This window comes from Diplotaxodon limnothrissa, linkage group LG11 (assembly GCF_057381915.1).
Source record: "Diplotaxodon limnothrissa isolate DT_005_m linkage group LG11, D_limnothrissa_male_GT1.1, whole genome shotgun sequence".
Classification (NCBI taxonomy): Eukaryota; Metazoa; Chordata; class Actinopteri; order Cichliformes; family Cichlidae; genus Diplotaxodon; species Diplotaxodon limnothrissa.
In genome coordinates this window covers 19,978,086-19,996,044 of record NC_140606.1, presented here as the reverse complement: position 1 = coordinate 19,996,044, position 17,959 = coordinate 19,978,086, and the positions used below count along the sequence as shown (strand labels likewise).

Here is a 17,959-nt window from a genome sequence, read left to right as displayed (position 1 = left end):
TACACTTTTAACCCTGAACTATTTTGCATTTGGTGGTGTTGAGGGGGAATCATGCGTGAGTTCATTGTATGAACGATAAACTTGAAGTGACACAACCGCCTTGATGATACCCAGTGATTTCCATACTCTAAATTTTAAACCCACTATCTTGGCTTCAACCTTGTAAGCTTGATTTTCATAAACCTTATACAGTGGGGCAAAAAAGTATTTAGTCAGCCACCGATTGTGCAAGTTCCCCCACCTAAAATGATGACAGAGGTCAGTAATTTGCACCAGAGGTACACTTCAACTGTGAGAGACAGAATGTGAAAAAAAATCCATGAATCCACATGGTAGGATTTGTAAAGAATTTATTCGTAAATCAGGGTGGAAAATAAGTATTTGGTCAATAACAAAAATACAACTCAATACTTTGTAACATAACCTTTGTTGGCAATAACAGAGGTCAAACGTTTACTATAGGTCTTTACCAGGTTTGCACACACAGTAGCTGGTATTTTGGCCCATTCCTCCATGCAGATCTTCTCGAGAGCAGTGATGTTTTGGGGCTGTCGCCGAGCAACACGGACTTTCAACTCCCGCCACAGATTTTCTATGGGGTTGAGGTCTGGAGACTGGCTAGGCCACTCCAGGACTTTCAAATGCTTCTTACGGAGCCACTCCTTTGTTGCCCGGGCGGTGTGTTTTGGATCATTGTCATGTTGGAAGACCCAGCCTCGTTTCATCTTCAAAGTTCTCACTGATGGAAGGAGGTTTTGGCTCAAAATCTCACGATACATGGCCCCATTCATTCTGTCCTTAACACGGATCAGTCGTCCTGTCCCCTTGGCAGAAAAACAGCCCCATAGCATGATGTTTCCACCCCCATGCTTCACAGTAGGTATGGTGTTCTTGGGATGCAACTCAGTATTCTTCTTCCTCCAAACACGACGAGTTGAGTTTATACCAAAAAGTTCTACTTTGGTTTCATCTGACCACATGACATTCTCCCAATCCTCTGCTGTATCATCCATGTGCTCTCTGGCAAACTTCAGACGGGCCTGGACATGCACTGGCTTCAGCAGCGGAACACGTCTGGCACTGCGGGATTTGATTCCCTGCCGTTGTAGTGTGTTACTGATGGTGACCTTTGTTACTTTGGTCCCAGCTCTCTGCAGGTCATTCACCAGGTCCCCCCGTGTGGTTCTGGGATCTTTGCTCACCGTTCTCATGATCATTTTGACCCCACGGGATGAGATCTTGCGTGGAGCCCCAGATCGAGGGAGATTATCAGTGGTCTTGTATGTCTTCCATTTTCTGATGATTGCTCCCACAGTTGATTTTTTCACACCAAGCTGCTTGCCTATTGTAGATTCACTCTTCCCAGTCTGGTGCAGGTCTACAATACTTTTCCTGGTGTCCTTCGAAAGCTCTTTGGTCTTGGCCATGGCGGAGTTTGGAGTCTGACTGTTTGAGGCTGTGGACAGGTGTCTTTTATACAGATGATGAGTTCAAACAGGTGCCATTCATACAGGTAACGAGTGGGGGACAGAAAAGCTTCTTACAGAAGACGTTACAGGTCTGTGAGAGCCAGAGATTTTCCTTGTTTGAGGTGACCAAATACTTATTTTCCACCCTAATTTACGAATAAATTCTTTACAAATCCTACCATGTGAATTCATGGATTTTATTTTTTCACATTCTGTCTCTCACAGTTGAAGTGTACCTCTGGTGCAAATTACTGACCTCTGTCATCATTTTAAGTGGGGGAACTTGCACAATCGGTGGCTGACTAAATACTTTTTTGCCCCACTGTAGGTGCAACAGACTAATAACATACAACACTGGAGCACAAACCTCTTGGACAGGATGTTCCAGACAACACTCTACATTATTTGTAAGATAATTCCATTAAAATGCTCCAAAAGGCAGCAATATCACAAAGACTTTTTAGAGGTTGAGTTCAGTAACCTAAATTAGAGGATGAGAAGCCTAGCAGAAAGCTCTGGGCTATAGCTGCCTGTGCTAGTATGTCCTAAGATTAAGCACCCCATAAGGTTGTTCTGAAGAGAGAAACTAGCTAAAAAGACCAGACAACTTAATTGTACCAGGCTGTGAAGAGGACATTGGGTGATATTTTGTTTGGGCTTCCCCACATTCCTTTAGTTTCTACCTTTAGGCAACTCCATGATTACAAACTGATTAAGTTTTTGGTTTTCATTCCTGCTTTGTTTTGTCTTTGCTGTTGGTGGCTCAGTTTAGCTGTCATGTTACCAAAAGGTCTGGGTATCATCACTGATAAATGACGTGAGATTAACTTGGTCTCTATGGTCCTTTTTGAGGATTCTAATCAGAGTCTGTGAAGGCTATAACACATGGGGATCTGAGTTGGTGGCACAGATCTGTGTGGTCTCAATTGGGATTGGAAAGAAACTGTGACTCCAGTCAGCATTTTTTTTTTTTTTTTTTTTTTTTTTTTTTTTTTTTGCCAGTCACACCAAGGAGGGAAAAATGTGATCTTTGTAAGACGGGGGGGAAGTAGAAATTGGGAGACTCTCAGTTGTCAGTTGTGAATGCAACCGAATTGCTGTGCCACCATACTGACGGGGTTACGATGGCGTGAGAGCAGGGGCTGCTGGCCAGCACTCCAGCACAGCTGAAATAGCAAGCAGCAAGAGCCAGGAGCTGAAACGCTACACCCAGGCTTCTCACACTCTCCTCGTCTCTCACTAAGCCTCTCTCCTTCTTTCTTTTTCCCATTCTCTTTCGTGCTCTTTCGGTCTTTTCCTATCATCTTTCTTATTTACTCTGTCTGTCTTTAATCTGAAATCTTGCCATTTTCTTGCTCTCCGTCATTATCATCTAGCCTCTATCTCATCGCCCATTCTCCCCACTCTTAATCAGACACCTCCCACACCTCTCATCCACTTCCAGTAAAGCCCAACGCGAGGTTACGGCCTCATTTGAATATATGAATGCATAACAGCCTCCTCCTTGCTGGGGCGTGGCATCGTTTTACAGTCACACAGCTGTGGCAGTGTTATGGGACCATCTGCACAAGGCTCATTAAGATAGCCATAAGCTAATGTGGAGAAAGAATATGCATGGAGGGAGGGAGGGAGGGAGGGAGGGGGGGGGGGGTGTTTATTCATCCTTGTTCCTCTTCTTTTTCTGTAGAACAGCCTTACCCCAGTTGGGATTATTTCCAGAGAGAGAAGAGAGGAAGGAGGAGCTTGAAAAATCCCCTTTCCACTCTTCCAAAGTTGCACACTTCCTTCTGCTTGTGTATTTGCATGTGATGTCGCTATGGCTTCAGGCGTGTGTGTGTGTGTTTATGCACAAACACTGGTATCTGTCAGTGACTGAGAGCATGAGGTTCAAAATATATCTTCGTATTGAAACTGTGCTGCTTCATCTTTTTATGACGTTTAAGATTTTATACTGTTTTACTAAGGGGAAGTGCAATGGAGCAGAATTTACCTTGTGAGGCAGCGGAGGTCTCATGAGATCATGATCATGAGAAAATCCATTAGCTACACACTTGAAGAAAAACCAAGTCACTTCTACTCAATCATATATGGGAACTTCCAGTTAAAGGACAGAATGATTAGTACTTTCATACCACCTCTGAAGTTCACTATAGGAGACTGGCTAAAACTACAGGAAGTGAATAAGATGTTTCCACGTGATGATGAAGATGGTGAGATTTGGTTAAGAGATAATGGGTAATTAAGCTATTTATGCTTTAGTTGCACACTTTTTGTAATCATTGGGTTTAAATACACTGTGGGGGATTGATGTATAATATACTGTTCATGATAATTAATTTTAAATCAAGTTCAAGAGGTGCTGATGCCAGCCATTCTGTAATAACACTTTTGCACAAAGGAACAGTTTTTGATGCTGCTCTTTTTCTTGGATCTTTTTGTAAGAAAATAGTATTTTTCTTGTTTTTGGAGATATTAGAAAGGTCTTAAAAGTCACTAAATTTGTTCTTACAAAGGCTTCAGATACTCTGATGGCTTTTCTAAGTGCAGCTGAAATCCATGTCTCTTTTCTGATGTGCAAACCCAGCTCACGGCGTCAGCGAGGAGTGTTTTCGCGGGCAAAAGCACAGCCGTGTTTTCAGTCGATAGAGAGTGTACTTGTTTTCTGGCGGGCCGTGTCAGTGCAGGCATTAGATAACGTTTTATTTGATGGTGTTCAATGGCTGACTCGTCCTCACCTCTCGCCCAGGCCTCTCCTGCTCTCCAGCCCACATGCGCTCCCATGTAAAGCCAAACACACAGACATCCACCCACTGACTCACACACACGCACACTCACAAACACACACTCCCGCTCTCTCTGCATCCTTCCTCTGGAGGATTCTGGCAGTTGTTTATGTTATTGAACTGGTTATCACATTACAGCTGGAACACCACCAGGCTCAGAGAGAAAGAGTCCTCCCGCTCTCTTAAGAAATAAAAGAAAGGCGGCGAGAGTGCAAGGGAAAAACAAGAGCAGAGGGAAGACTAGATAAGAATATGTTCAAATGCTTTTGCAGTGCACTCATCAGCATCACCATGTTTCTTTACTTGTTTTGTGGAAACAGAAACCATGTCTGTCTGTGATCTTTCCAGAATACTTTAACTACATTTATTAGTGATTTAACAACAGCCTTTAACTTCCTCTAAACTGGATAACCAGATGTGTGACTAACTGAATTACCACTGCAATAGTTAAAGTTCTAATGAGTTTATCCACTGGTTAGTTGTTATGGCCAGACTGTAATTAATGACAGAAGAAGCAAAACTGGAATTCTATATTAGTGTCTGATGTCAAAGCAACAGATTTTGATCATTCATCACCCATTGATCCATCCTTCCTAAGTAGCTGTAGATCTATAATAATATCCAGCTGCTTTTCTATGTGCTTGCAACTGTCATAATTCACATACAACAGATACAGCTCAAAAATATTATTGTATTGTACTGTAGTTCGTATGTGTACTGTGTCACGGTCGCAGTGGCAGACCGTGTAGAGAGTGTGTGGAGGACTCAGGTGCAGACACAGGCGTGGACACGAAACTGAGTTGAACGAAAAGCGAGCCTTTATTGTGGCTGAAGACAAGGAGTGCAAACAGGGCAGAAGCGCAGTGACAAAACTAAACTATAACTAAACTGGGAAAGTGATACCAGGATAAACTATGAAGACACAGGAAATCATAACTATGAATACAAAAGACTGGCTGTGGCAACATGGAGGGTGGGAACACAGACGACGCGACACAGACTGCATGAAACATCGAGACTAAATACACATGAGGGATGATCAGGGGAAGTGGCCACACATGGGAGCACAGCTGACACACATGAACCTAACGACAGGACAGGAGAGGTGAAATTAAATACACTGACATTGAATACAGACTTTCAAAGTAAAACAGGAAACATGGAGATTAGACATGACATGAACTAAACATAACCACGCAGACATGACTCATGACAGGTAGACGCACGAACCAGGGAGACGGAGTACAGGGGAAGATGACAGAAGCGACAGCATGAACTTGACAACACAAGACACACATACATAAACACATGAAGGGCAAGGGAGGCTTAATACAAGGGTAATATAATTACAAATGAGCTGGAATAACTTAATGAACCTAAACAAACAATAAACATCAAAATAGACTAAACACAAAACACTGGGTCGCACAACCCAGGACCATGACATACTGAGTATGTGTGTCAGAAAAGTTGATACTCTGACGCTGACTTATATTAAAATTTGTCAGATTAGATACTCAGTTGCCACAGTATAAATACCAGGAGTGACACCTTTGCCTCCTCCTGCTGACACAGAACTTCATAAAACACGGCTGCAAGAAGGCCCATAACCCTTTCCCTCACTAGCAGCTGAACACATGAACAGTAGCGCAGGTATCTTGGCAAAGCATCTTAAAGACTGAGGGCCTTTCACATAGGATGCATGTGCTGTGTTGGACTTTGCAACCAATTCTTTTCTATGCACTGTGCAATAGCGGCACCCTGCTGTGTCCAGCAAAGCACAGCACAAGTGGGCTGCCTGTGGAACACTTGTGCATCACACCATTTGCTATACATTCAATAGAAATGCAGAATGATATGGAGCAGGCATGATTAGTACATGTAAAAATCATGAGTGGCTACAAAAAAATACATAGTACTCCCCCCACCTTCAGTCAGTGCACGTCGCTTCCTTTATGAAAGCGACTTGGTAGCTCAGTAAAGCTTTCATTTCAATAACAGAGATTAAACAGTCATCATAAATGTTAACCTGGCCAGCACACACGCTAACGTTAGCCATTGGCGGTAACTCACATTAGCCGGCTAGGGTGTATAGCTGATAATATAATGATAAAATTAATGTCTGAATTGAGCAGCTCTTTATCAGTTCTGTTACTTGTTAATTTTCTCTTAAAGTTCCTGATTGAAGCCTGAGAAAAGTCTACCAGCTATCTCCTATCTTATGTGTTCTTCTCCTATTAAGTTATACAATCAAATATGACTGAATATTGGTAAATAACTCCCTGTTGTAGTGGAACCTTTTGGATGAAAAGAGAAGAAAAACTCTGCACTCGAAGTTATGGAAACTTGTTTTCTGCTCTGTTTTGCACACCCAGCAAGAATACATAATCCAGATATGTGTTTTTTCTTTTTCTTTTTCTTTTTCTCTTTCACCCCATGGTTTCTCATCCAATCCAAAGAAGTGCTGCGCTTTCAAATCCCCTCTCTTCTTTCCAGCTTTCCTCCTTTTTACAAACAGATACTCATCCTAAATATCTCAGCTGCGCTTCACCACAATTCACTTTGGAGAGAACTATGTCTGACAAAAGCGTTTGGAGAATGTTCAAGAGGGGTGGTATCTCCAAATTCCTGAATAAGGCTTGTGTGACAGAGCTTTTCTGTCTCCATCAAAGGAAGAATTGCATTGTGTGGCTGCAGAATCTAAAAGCCCGAAAAGTTTCTCTCTCAACAATCTAAAGAATATTAATACTCTGTGATAATAAACAGACTTTAATGTGACCTTAGGATTATAAGATCCACATACAGTCAAACTGTTTTTACACAGTGGTGATTGAAGTGAAAACCAGGGTTATTGTGGGTTAAAATGATTATGGATTAACATGACAGCATGGTTTTCTCCTCGCTGTAATGCCAGCACCGGCTTCACTGAAGCAAGGCAAAGGAGCTTAGTGCTTTTAGCCCGTAGTTCTCTTCTCTGGTAGCATCTGTTGTTACAGTCGGACAGAGCAAACACACACTCGAACCACTCAAACACATGCTGAAGGGTCATAAAGCCCTGTTTTTAATGTACTGAGGGGGAGACAGAGTGTGTGTCTGTGAGAGTAGGTGGGTGATACAGTATGAAGTAAGGGTTTTCACAGAGGACAATTCCTCTGGAGTCACAACAGGTGTGTGCGTCTCTGTGTGTGTGTGGATTGCAAAGGGGGAATTATGAGCCGGGTACTAAAAGGAGGAGGGGTGGGTTAGAGGACTTATGAAGGGTCCCCTCTGCCCCACCTGTAGCCTGTCAGCTGTTGTAAGCCTGTTAAAACGTCAGCTGTTTCTGAGGAGAAGTGTGTGTATGTGTGTGTGCGCTTGTGTGCATGTCTGTTAGTCAATGTCAGGGAGCTTGTGGAGGTTGGGGGGAGGGCTGGCTCTGTGTGGCACTCACCGCCCCATTGCACATCAAACGCCTTGTCCCCTCTGGGGATTTGTTAGTGCACAACACAGCGGCTTGTGCTTACGTTGCCTCTTTTCTGTTCATTGCACTTTGACTCAATTGTTCAGTTAAAGAAAAAAAAAATCAGAATCAGAAAGCATCTCTGAAACAATGTCTCTATTTTGTCTCTTTATGAGCAGCAAGTTTGATTCCTTACATGACAGATGTCTTTGTTTTGTTTGTTTTTTTGCAATTGAACCAAACCCTAAAACTTTAAATATAATTAAGATCTTACTGTACAAAAATGAGTCCAAAAGAATCAGTCATGATCAAAAAACTTCAAGTTTAAATGTTAGGAAAGTAATTTTCAATATTTAGTGCTATCTAAACTTTTATTTGTTAGACAGTAAGAAGAATGTGGTAGCAACTTTCAAAGGTGTGACTCATGACCTGACAGCGTGGTCCTAGAGCTAAGCAGACTGTGTTTCAGTTTGACATTGTGGAAACTTTGATAGCGCTTTGGTTTCAGCTGTTGGCTCTGACACTGATCTTTTAGTGTCGAGAAGTAATTTTGACCACGTCAGCTAACTTCCACTCTTTCATCTTTGTGCTTGATAGAATAGCTGCATGTATCATTTAAAAAATATGGTAAATTAAATCACATTTAATGTTCATCTTGAACTGCTTTTCTGTTTTCCTTTATTCTTTCTGTTTGGCAGTAGTTGCGTGTTGATAGATTCTTTGTGCAAGGGGGCTTATTTTGTTTTGTTTTCCCCTAACCAATCAGTAGCAAATGAACCGACAAACCACAGCTGAAGAAACGGTTTTAGTAGTTTCTAGGAGCAGTAACCTTCGAGATCTAAGCTGATTTGAATGCTCCTGAAACACTTATCACTATTTTATTTTCACATTACTATATCTCTGCTTATCCTGATGTAAGAAGACATTGTTTACATTTGGCCCAGTAAATTCAGATTGGTTCATTTTTATTATTCCTCCTGCTATTGGTATGGAGGGCTGGGCCACTATATCAGCCAGTTTGAGCTTATTGTCAGTCCAGGTGGCATGAAATAATCCTCTCTGTGTTTGGCAAAAGGCTTTGTAACACTTCAAACATTTCAGTAGTACAATTACAGGTAATTATATGGCAACATGTAGTGTTTACCACAGGCATGCTTTACTTGCTTCTCCAAAGAGGATCTTGTTTTGTGGTTACACCAAGTCCAAAGCATGGACTGCAGCTCTGCTCTGGAGATCTGGAGGGCTCCTCTAACCAGAACCTGCAGCAGGTGGGGGCTGGTTTATGTGCTCACTGCAGCTCAAAGCAGAACAAAGACTGCCATTAGCAGCTGCAGAGCAAAGCGGTGTATGAAGTTGTGAGATTATCCACAGGCTGAGAGAGTCACAGAAGAACCAGCCCACACCACACCCCACGCCTCCATGTGTTCTGATTTTTTTTTCCTTCTATTCACTCAGCTGATGGGCTTCCAAATAATAATTTATAGTAAGTACAGACATATAATAAGCTCCCAAGTCACCAACATCACTAACAACCAATCGTATAGATTACAGGAGGTCAGAGCAAGTGAGCTTTGAAATCTGTGGTAATAAAGGTCTCTTGTTATGTAGAATGACCATTTAGGAGATAATTTTCCTCCTCCAGACCTCTCGATCTCAACAGCTCTTTGAAATTAACATAGGTGATCTTTTGATTCCAGATGTCTGCTCTTGTTGTGTGGGGTTTTTTTTTTTTTTTTTTTTTGTTTTTTTTTTTCCTTCAGGGCGTAAGCTGAATGTCTGTTGTCCTGCACAATGCACTATGTCATGCTGGTGTGGGAGTCACAGGTGTTGAGTGATTTATGGCTTTAATTTACTTGATAGATTAAAATATGATAAAGTTTCACGCACAGGTCATTAATTAGAATAACTGAGCCAGCTGTAATTTTACTTTAAATCGCTTGGCAGGGACATGGAAAAAGCTTACTACTACACTTTACATATTAAAATGTATACTGTACACAGGAAGGCATGTTGTTAGTCAACAGGGATTGATTTCCCTTACGAAGGCAATGGTACTTCATTGATTACTCCATAAAATAAGCAGAAATCAGAGCGCTGCTTAATTTAGTGCTTCGTGTTATATTAAAGACAGATTCAAAGGAGAGTTTGATGTTAATAATCTGTCCCTAAAACTGTTCCTGTGTTGGGCAGTGACAGCCTGGAAAAGCGGTGCGCTTGGAGCTGCAACAAGAGGCTTTTATGGGGTGGGGGGGTTGCAGCCTTTGTGGAGCCAGCTGAGTGAGGCAGACAGTTGAAGGGAACAGGTTGCTGCGTCTGTTGGGGCTTGTCTTGCTGCTCTTGACTTCTAACCTATAGCTGCGACAGCTCCAGGGGCTAGGAGATACCAAATTTCCCCAGATTGAGTGAGCAAGGGCTAGATTAGATAAAGACAAATACAATACTGGTCGGTACTGTGACATACAGCAGTCCCTAAAGGTGTTCCAGTGCAGTCTCGTGCTATTTTTAAGTAGCTCACATTCTGTGTGTAGTTTAGATTTATTTCTTTGAAAATGTTATAAGCTTATCCAACCATGGATATGCCTGAAAAACCTCAGTGGGTGGCCGCTTCTCCCTACTTTCCCCTGACATGTTGACAGTGCTGGTGTACAGTCACTCCTGCTCTGGTGTATTTTCAGAAGAGTAAAGCAAAAGATGGGATAATTTACATGGAAAAATATTGGCAGATACAATCTGTGGGCTACATCGTTGAGTCGTTGCAGAATTTTTTACACACGCCCTTACCAAAACCACTGACGATGCCAATTCTGACACCAGAGCCAGTGAATTTATGGTGTTGTGGTTGGTTGTAGACTGGACATTGACTCTACTTTGGTAGTGCCCAAACTACCTCAAATAGATCCTTCTGATGCAGAGAAGCTCCATGGCTTATCTCTGAAGATGTCCACAGAGGAAGTGATGACTTTAATTTCGCAGCTAGCAGAGACCATGGAAAGCAATTGCTGGCGACGCAAAGTGTGCAGGTCCCGAGTTAAACTTTTTTATGACTTGAAAGCAAGAGATTGAAGCGACTGCTAGTGAGAGTGCAGGATACCATTGATTGACATATAGCAAAGTTTTAAATGTATTAGAGGGTTACCTAGGCGACTGGAGTCTGGAATGTCTGGCAAACACGGTTGCCAGCTGTCAGCAACAAAGCAATGCATGACGAACGAATTACTTCCTGTGTGGACGCGCCTTAAGGGTGAGCTCAGGGCCCTATCGGAGCAAGCTCATTTCTGCAACTTCTGTATCTGTGATCTACGTGGCCACATGTGAGAAAAGGAAGGAAGGCAGACTGATCAGTAAATGAAAAGCATTCCCTTTGAGCTCAGCCACAACAAACTGGAACAGTGATCATATCCGTCTGGATTCTGTACAGAACTCCTCCAGCTTCATTTAATTAATTACATTTTTAAAATTTTTGCTAATCTAATGTGTTTCAGTTGGAACTTGCTCATTTTGAAGGCAGTTTTGAATTAAAGTAGAACTCTAAATACTAGAGTGCCAAACTGGATCTATTGATTTATTAAGTGGCAAACAATTACTTGCTTTACAAATCATTTATCTTTTTCGTAACTTCTTGACTGATATATTGATTTACATTGTTAAACTGCACATCTTTATTGGTCCCACAAAAAGAGACGTCAATGGCTGCGGGAATTCTAACAACAGATTTCAACTGTTTTTGTCATTATGATCTCAACAATTAACCAGTTTATTATGACATAAAAGGATTTAGAAGAGTTAATGGTTTTGCCTCATTGTTTTGTACTTCTTCATTTGCATCACATCCCTACCTTAATGGCTAAAATCAGATGCAAAGAAATGAAAGCAAATTCAATGTGCTTATCTTATATTTTCTGAATAGACATACGTGAAAATAAATGGTGAAAATTGAATTGAAATTGGTTTGATCCACTCAAGATGCTTTAGGGCATCTGAAAACCTGCTGGTTTGAAATCACTAGATTTCTAACATGAAATGTAAGTAAAACGAAGATTGGCTCTGGATGCTGGCACAGATAATGTGGAGTAATTAGACAGCCTCATTGTTTGGATGAGTACGTTCTGTTGGAAATGTTCATCTTCTGAGCTTTATTATGCTGTGAGATTTGTCGTAAGGATGTGAAAATGTGGAAAATTCCTTAATAATGTAGGTCACATGCGAGAAAATGGCTCACACTAGTGCCACACCAAAGAAAAGCTTTGTCATTTTTTTTTAATTTACCCCATCCTCGGGAGGGAGGCAGATTTGCATAATCAGGGTATTCACTGTCAGACCCTTGAAAGCATATCATGCTTATTCACAAACCTATTAGTCATTTGGTACAAAGACAAAGTACCAAATAAGCTTGTCTTCAACAAAACCTCTTGAGTTTTTCTTTTTCATGGCACATCACTCAGGTGGCACACCTTTCACATTGAACAATACGCAAAAACAAATCTTTTTGCCTTCTCTGCAGCTGTTCCAAGGATTTGCAGTTACATGGATGGATGTTTATCATTGCAAGAGCTGAAGCTTATATGCTTTTGTGTTTCCTTTAAACATAAATACACTTGCCTCTGGGCAAAGGAGCTGCTTTCTTTTACTGCTCTGCTAAAGAGGAGAGAATAGATATCCTTTGCTTAGTGTTTGTGCCTCCCCCACCTCTCCTCAGTGCCGGATCCCCACCACATGTAGCCAGCACCACACAGTCTTGGCCCGCGCTTGCAGTCAGTTGTCAGTGAGAGCGGAGGTAGGCTCATAGATCCCCATTTTAGGCTCCGGGCCAACACCGTGTGTTCAACACGGAGAGCCCCCAGGCAGTCGTGCACACGGATGACAAATGTGGATGGCAAGCGGGGGAAAAAACCTGGAGAACGGGGCAGAAAGATAAGGCCATCTGAGCAACCGTGTTTGTTGTTGAAGTAATTGTGCCCTCAATACTCTGACATTAGGATTGTTGGGTTTAGTAGTGGTGTATATTTTCCTAACCATGGGCAGATTTCCTGTTCCAGATACACAAAGGGAAAATATTTTTTCTTCTCTCCTTTTACAGATTTATCCATATAAGTTACTGCTGCAAGATGAATATGGCCTTTGGAATTTTTGCCCCTTGTTTAACCCGTTGGGTTCTTGGCACATACGTGCCTGCACCCATACATGTATTCACTGTGTGTGGAAACTCAATGACACAACTGTTTAGCAGACTAGTGGCCTCCCATTTCCCACACCCTCCGGCCCCCCTTTGGAGATTTCAAGGTCAGGAAAGGGCACGGGCTGAGATTCATGTCTTGGGAAGCAGAGTCGCTGTTGCAAAAAAGTCACAGAGAGCGAAGCGTTCCTTTTACAGTGGTTGCTGTCAAACAACCGTATCTTACCAAGATCAGATCTTCTAGGATTTGGATATGGCATCAGATAAGAACCGTCAGCAGTGGTCCACATTGGAGATGATGGGAAGGTGGAGATGTTGCAGTGTAGCTGTTGAAGTTTAACAGCAGAATTTCAAAATCGCATATTGAACGGTAGGGCAGAAGGGCACAAGACATTACCGCTGTGTTGAATTCTCCGACAGCTGAGCATTCGAGTATATGTGTGTATTGCATTGCATTGCCTTTGTGTGTGTGTATGTGTCCAGATTTTTGGGGGGTGGGGTCCTCAGAGAGTCCAGAGGATCAAAAGGTATGTAGGCAGCTGCCACCCTGTTGCTAGCAGCTTATGATCCAAATGGAAGATGTATAGACACACGTGCACGAGGGATAGACTGGTGTGCAACAAGGATCTCACACCCTCAGTTAGGCAGCTAGTGACTCCCTCACTCATTTGGGACACATACATATAGCCATATTCTGTTTAGCCTATAAACTGGGAATTACAATAAACATTATGTCAGAAGCTTAGTAAAATTAGGTTTAGTTATCAAAACACAAGTTATTAACTTTTGCATTTGTCAGCTGACGATTTCAGCATTCCAACATGTTTTTTGGGGGGGGCATATTTTTCCATTGTTTGTTGGCAGTACATGGAAAAAAAAAAAATCTCACTGTATTATTTTACCATAGTGGAGCAGATCAATCTGGCTGTGATGATCACTAAAGTGAAAGTTTGAGTAAAATAAACAGATCAGATATGAGATAATAATAATTTTATGCTGAACAAAAATGCAGATTTTTTTGATAGTGTACTGCACTGTTTTTTTTGTTTTGTTGTTTTTTTTTTTTTGCTGTGGCATATAATGTCAAGTTTCGTATTTTAACTATCAGTTTAAACTTCAAGGAATGAGATTTATATTTAGAAAATAATCTATTGTTCAATTAGTTATAATTCAATAAAGTTAAATTTTGACCTACTAAAAAATTGGAAATGCAAGGATTTGCATTAAATGTGCTGAAATGCGGGGAAAAAAATTCTTTAAAGAGCTGACCAACACACACCTCATTTGCTAACATAGACTATGATGAATTGGTGGCAGTTGCTGAAGGCATATTAGGGCAAAGGGTGACCTGGGAGGGGTTTATGGGTAGAGAGGGGGATGAGTGTACTGTTTAATTGTGAGGAGTGAGGTAGAGTGACAAGAAGCAGCAGCAGAGGAGGGGGCTTGGTGGTGCTTGGGGTCCAGTAAGAAGGGTAATTTGGGGCGTCCAGAGTGAGGTGTTCCACCAGCAGTTGTCACTTCGGCAGTCGATGGTGGGTGGAGTGGCACATGTGCTGCTCTAAGCCGGACTGTCTTTCTATTCAGGACTTTGTATACCTCTGCAATCTTTGACTTGGACTACTTTGGAACTATTGACCTCAACATTGTGTTTTGTTTTCTGCTGTGTCATAGAACTTCCAAAACAACTTTTTGGCACCAAAAATCTTCGCTGGTAAGAGCAGTCGATAGAGATGTTACAGTTGGTTTGATTAAATTGATTTGATGTGAAATGAATGCTATGTTTCTTAAAACCATGAAGAGAGAAAGTCGTTTTTTTTTTCTTTTAAGATTTCACACTACCTCGTCTCTGTTTAAAAGTCACGTTTTAGCTGAAGTTCTGAAAAAAGATGTTTTTCATGAACATTCAGAGATTTCTCGGGTCTCTAATCAGTCCAGGAAGCAATCAGTAGGTCTTTACGAGGTAGATATGGAAGAGTGCGAGGTGACTTGCTGTGTGGCCGGCTGTCCTTTGTCAGCTGCTGAACTGACATCTACCCAAGTCCCCAATGTGCTGAGAGAGGCTCAAGAGTGGAGGGAGGGTCTGTTGTAGTGATTTATGGTCGAAAGCTTGTGTTGTTGTGAAGCTCATAACGTCACACCTGCTCTTTTTCTTCCTTGAATTGAAGGCTTGCATGACCATTAATGGTGAGTTGAGTGCCATGACGCTTGTGCCCTTGACACCTGTTAAAACTATGTTCTGTACTTTACGTATGGTGAGATATATCGCATTGAATACAGCTGCTGGGGTTCTTTAACCTTTGCGATTACCCTGTTTTTACTGTGCTTTTTCCCAAAAAAGAAAAGGAAAAACACAAGGTTAATAGCAGGAGGTTGTTTTATCCTAGAAATAATAGGCTTATTTTGATTTCCAGGCTTAAATTGATTTGTCTGCCTTTGTGTTGTTTGTAGAAAAAGAATTACATCAGGAATTTGAAGGGTCTTGTTCTACAGATGGGAGATTATTACATGGATCGTGCGCTGCACTGTTGTTGGTTGCTCCATAGTGATCATCATTTAATTTTGGGATGATGACAGGAAATAAGTTTTCCTTTCTCAACATGGTTGTGATGTTTTTTCTCATTTCTACAAGTTTTATTGAGTTGCATTGGTGCCTTCTGCTTTTTAAACCAGTCAGAACAAGAGTGGATGGACTTGCAGGTCTCCAAGCAGCTGCTCCGCACTTGTTTTGAAAGGTTTCTTGACAACAAAGCCGACCTGGCTCGATCTCCTGTGACTAGATTGAAAGATGCCTCTCTGAGCTGAAGGAGCTTGTGCTTTCTAATGACCACACACACACACACACACACACACACACACACACACACACACACACGCGCAATCATGACTGAGTCTGTGTATATCTGTTACCAAAAATGTTTTCTATAGGGAGAGTGAAATTGTTGAAAGGACTACAGTTACTTCTTAGAACAGTGGTGTTTGTGTGTGTGTGCCACACTCCGTGGAGTGTTTATTATTACTGAGTACCTTTAGCATACTTGCGGTGCCCACATTACACAGTTAATGACAGATAAATAAACATAACGTTTGTGGTGGATGATAAAAATAGGTAGGTATTTTCGTGCTGAAAAAAAAAAAAAACAGAATTCCTCCTCCCACTCACCTGCATTCATGAAAATAAACCCGACAGCACTTGCGTTAAAGCACTATGTGTTAGAGCCAGCCGGTTGTCTTGATCTTACCTGTCTGGCTCTTGCATAAGGTCCCATTGATGAAAACATGTTCGACTAGTGATGTCAAACTATCGTACGCACGCTGACTCGGGCATGCACGCCCTTCGTCCTCGAGTGTCACATTGATGTCATTAGTGTTTTGTCTGGCGGGCATTCTTCTTTGTCACATACCTTTTGTTATTGTGCCGCAGCACATTTGAAACGATGGGAAAAGCTTTCAGGGAGGAAACCTGGATTCCACCAGACATCTCAAGAGTTGCATTTCAAAACTATTTGCCCTAATGAGGCAGATTATAGATTATAAATGATCTGATCTCAAAGACAAACAAAGCCCAAAGTAATGGGTAGTACTTGAATGAATAATAAATTCATTAAATACTGCCGCTGCCAGAATAACTCTCATTTATAAATCAAATTGCAGCTGTTTAATTTGCTGTGATCCAAAAAAATAAAACAAAACACTGTATGTAAGAGCTAGTTCAATGTAATGGCACAGCGTTGATTGATTAGTTGTTTATTTAGTCATTATCATACCAGTTTATCATGTCATTTTTTTTTTATGTCCTAAAACTGTCAGTAAATAAAGAAATTTATGATCACAGGAGTTCTCAGCCTGAGGGGAAATTATCATGTCTGAAAAACAAATATATCCAACTTACAATTACACAAACAGTAAGAAGAAGCAAATTATGCACATTTGAGTATCTCCAAGCACTACGTATCTGAAGATTAAGTCATTTTAGATAAGGTTATTTGATCAAACAAAAATAACCATCAATGGCATGTTTAGCTGAGATTTTAGACATCGGTTTCAGTTCTTGAAAAAGCATCTAGAAGACTCAATTTGATTTACTTTAAGTGACTGTAATACACCTTTAAATCGATGCACGAAAACTTTAGAACTTGTAGTGACCTCTTATACATGCAAGGCCACAGCAGATCTTCAAATACATTTAAAAAATGCCTCAAGCCCTTATTAGATAATCTGAAGGATTTCTAATCAAGAAACGGTTTCACATTTTTCCTATTTGTCACAGTTCTTACGCGGTTACAGTTTATCATTTTAAACTCTTACCACTGGCTCCTCTAATCAGTCCACACCTTTCAGGAACAGGAGTGCCCCTGAGCATGTTAGGAGGTTTTATGTTTTGGTCATGATGTAACCCAACAGGCCAAACCACATTGTCCATGTTGGTGATGCAGTGACAGGGGTAGGTCTCAGATCGACAACAAATTACAGTTAAAGTATTGTATGGCCTGCCAACAAGTCCCCTATACTCCACATGGTTTCTAAAATTCAGCACAAAAGACATCTTTGTGAATCTGTGTTTGCACTCGCATACAGTATATACGTGCATTATGGGTATTATCGGGATATTTTTGCTGTATTCATGCCAGAGGCTATGAGCACAAACAGCAGATCAGTGACAGTTAGGGCGCCCTGTGTTAAGTGGGTAGGTGTGTTTTTTCTTTTTGTGCGTGCTGTTGTTTGTTTTTTTGTATACGTGTTTGGGAGTGTGTGTACGTGCTCGGGCAGACTGCAGTATTGATAGCGACCCAGCAGTGCGGGCGTGATTCACAAGCCATGAGGCACAGATCTTCTTACTACCCCTCCCATCCCATCTCATCTCTTGCCCCAAACCACCACCACCTCAGAAGTGCTGCCCTTGCACTGCATCAGCCCTACCCACTCTTTCCCACCTCTCTAAAGTCTCACCCATGATTGGTTAAGAGGAGAGGGGGGAAGGGGAGATCATATTCCACTGCCAGGGTTGGCAGCGCTGAAGCACAGGCACAATCACAATCATAAGCCAGGCTTCAGATACGAGGCCAGCAGCTCCCTCCTCCTCGTCCATCTCCCTCTC

The 17,959-nt window shown here is 41.6% G+C and overlaps 1 protein-coding gene across 11 annotated transcripts in view; it reads left to right on the top strand.

Annotated features, from left to right (window-relative positions):
• The window catches only part of mef2d (myocyte enhancer factor 2d), a 101,914-nt gene that overhangs the window by 15,496 nt on the left and 68,459 nt on the right, over positions 1-17,959 (top strand). For 10 of the 11 annotated variants that reach the window (XM_085366315.1, XM_085366313.1, XM_085366317.1 and 7 more), the window contains exon 1: positions 14,274-14,575. The exons of the other annotated variant lie outside the window; for it this stretch is intronic. The gene's annotated coding sequence lies outside the window, so the exon portion shown is untranslated. Of the gene's footprint in view, positions 1-14,273; positions 14,576-17,959 lie in introns of those variants that run through there. 11 annotated transcript variants of the gene reach the window in all.